The sequence below is a fragment of the Salmo trutta genome, chromosome 23 (assembly GCF_901001165.1).
Source record: "Salmo trutta chromosome 23, fSalTru1.1, whole genome shotgun sequence".
Lineage (NCBI taxonomy): Eukaryota > Metazoa > Chordata > Actinopteri > Salmoniformes > Salmonidae > Salmo > Salmo trutta.
In genome coordinates, this window is record NC_042979.1 from 19,511,758 (window position 1) to 19,514,925 (window position 3,168).

General features: G+C 37.0%; 1 non-coding gene across 1 annotated transcript; it reads left to right on the forward strand.

Annotated features, from left to right (window-relative positions):
• Positions 1–1,128: 1,128 nt before the first annotated feature.
• Positions 1,129–1,200, forward strand: trnaa-ugc (transfer RNA alanine (anticodon UGC)). The gene has a single exon. It is a non-coding gene; the product is annotated as a tRNA-Ala (tRNA).
• The last annotated feature ends 1,968 nt before the right edge of the window (positions 1,201–3,168 follow it).

The following is a 3,168-nucleotide window of genomic DNA, read 5'->3' on the forward strand; positions in this document are numbered from 1 at the left end:
TTAGCTTTGCCCAGCTGCCTCAATGACTTTTCATTTACAAGTTAGGGGTGAGATAAAGCACTGGCATAGCACATACAACCTCGGGCACCTGGAGGTCAGACCCCCAGCTAGCACAAGGAAAGTAGCTTTAAAACTGCAAAATCTTCTCTCAGTATCAAGGCAAAATGTGTAGAAGAGCAGGAACCTAGCTCAGAGATTCTTGAAAGTCAGGACAACACTTGTCTGGCAGGGAAACTTCATTTTATAGTTCGAAATTTTTATTTTGTTACATTATTTGAGCTTAAAATGTACATTTAGGGGAATTTAATAAGGGATTTTTACAAATATTTTGTATATATACTTTCAATATTATTCATGTTGGCTCTATGCAAATAATCCCACTTTCAAACTCTCCAAAAAAAGTATTTACATTCTATAAACGGTCAATAAATGAAACATTTTCTCATGTACAGTAGTTTCTGGCGATAGCCCGCTGTCACTTTAAAAAATATTTATTTCAAACTGTGATTCCTAAGAGATGTGTCCGGAGATTTCGTCAACTCTATCAGATTTGTCTAAAGTCCTGAATTAATCAGGAATGAGCAGGGTCACCATGGTGATTACAACAATATTGGAATCACCATAACCACAACCATAAATGTTTAACTCCATCTACCTAATAGAATATACATTTTGGTTAAAATATGTTACATTTAATTAGGTTTTAGTTTCAGCAACTGAGAAAAAAATTGCTACTGTGTATACCACTTAAATGAAGAAGAAAATGCGTATTTTTATCAACTCCATAAAATAAACTCTGTCAGATTTTTGTCTAACACAAACTCAGTGAGAGTGCTTAAAGATCTGATAGAATGGTTGTTTTTATTGGAGATTTTCAAATGAATCCTTTTCCATATTTAAAAAATGTTTGTATTAAACTTTTATTGGTAGAGGCAAAAATATGTCTGTTTTGAGTATCTGTTGTCAACCTCGTCAGTGGCTTGCCAACTCCGTCACTGATGGTCAATATTTTTAATATTGAGATTTTCAATATTGAGATTTTTTTTTTTATCACTGTTCTGCCACATGTGCTTAAACAATAAAACATTTGCTGTGCTAGACCTAAGCGATAATATTTGCTTTATGTGGTCCCGTGTGGCTCAGTTGGTAGAGCATGGTGTTTGCAACGCCAGGGTTGTGGGTTCGATTCCCACCGGGGAACCAGTACGAAAAAAAATATAATAATAATTGTATGAAATGTATGCATTCACTACTGTAAGTTGCTCTGGATAAGAGCGTCTGTTAAATTACTAAAATGTAAATGTTCTAAATTTAACCTTGCTCGGACTTTGCAGGGGCCCGGTCGAAACTGCACTACGCCACCGGGTAAAACATGAAATTGTTTTGGTCATTTAGCAGACACTATTTTTGCATATTTTTTCATTTTTTATATATTTTTTTCGTACTGGTCTCCCATTTGAATCCAATCCTCAACCATGGTGTTACAAGCACCATGCTCTACCAGCTGAGTCACACATATCAGTTCTTTACCCTGCCTAAGATTAAATATTTGGATTTGCATCCCAAATCCATAACCCGCCCCTTAAAGAGCTGCTAGAGACAGCATGTGCTGTAATTCATCTTCGATATTCATCATGGAAATTGTGAGTATATTGGTGAAGGATGGCTTTAAAAGCCCATTAACGCTTTTTGAAATTTTGTGGTGTGTTAAATAAAAGCAGTGACACAGACAATCTACCAGGCTGCTTACAGAGACCAGTTGAGAAGAGAAGGAATGGAATCCTGACACTTTAACCTAATGGACCTCAAGTACACATCAGATATTGGTTTGGGGAAAAAGAGTGGCAATTGACACTACTTTAACTGTTTTCTAAGAACAAACAATGGAAAATTGGTAACATCGTAGTCATAGTAACGATAGTAGTATTTTAGAATGGCAATAAGATGTGCATTAACTTAAAATCATGAAGACATTGTTCAATATAGAGTCTGAGGCCAATTATACCAACAAGGTCATCTTAAAAGCTGAAAAAAAGTAATCATACATTTAGTCAAATGCTGCAATTAAAACAAAATTAGCGAACAGCATGAATTTAAGCTTGTTTTAATGGCGCTTAAAAATAGCAAATGACTGTGAGCCATAGCAGGATAGAGTAATTAGAAAGTGTTCCTGATAATAAATCTCTGAGTTCAGTGAAACCCTACATGATGCAACAGCGTTTAAAAACAATTATCTTATCAACCCTTCCTATTGAACCTCTGTCAAAGCATACTTCATGCTGTTATAGTCTTCATACTATGTACATAAGGTCATGATGTCTGATGCAATATGAGTTATAACAGATCATTTATAAAATATCAACTTTTGTGATCTAGTTAGTTTGATTATCAATTTCATATCAATCAAATCAAATCAAATTGTATTTGTCACATGCGCCGAATACAACAGCTGTAGACCTTACAGTGAAATGCTTACAAGCCCTTAACCATCAATGCAGTTTTAAGAAAATACAAAAAATGAAGAGGTAAGACTAAGAAATGATTAAAGAGCAGCAGCAAATAACAATAGCAGGGCTATACACAGGGGGTACCGGTACAGAGTCGAGGTAAATAGTCTGGGTAGCCATTTGACCTGGTGTTCAGGAGTCTTATTGCTTGGGGGTAGAGGCTGTTTAGAAGCCTCTTGGACCTAGACTTGGCGGTCCGGTACCGCTTGCTGTGCGGTAGCAGAGAGAACAGTCTATGGCTAGGGTGGCTGGAGTCTTTGACAAGTTTTAGGGCCTTCCTCTGACACCGCCTTGTATTGAGGTCCTGAATGGCAGGAAGCTTGGCCCCAGTGATGTACTGGGCCGTTCGCACATCCCTCTGTAGTGCCTTGGGGTTCTTTCTATGGCCACCAAAGTTTCTCTGAATTGCCTTGTGAAAGCCTAACGCAGTAAGATCGTATTTTATAGCTTAGCTAGTCATGTTGGCAATAGAACAAGCTTTCAAATCATGCCCACCTGACCCAGATTGCGATTTATAATGGCCAGTTTTTGCATTGCGTAAACAACAAAACTAATTGAGTTATGATGGGGATGTAGGGTTGTATTCCGAAAAATAAAACTCAAGAGTGCTAAAAAAAGGGCCTTATAATTATATAGTCATCTCACTCAAACCCTTTTTATG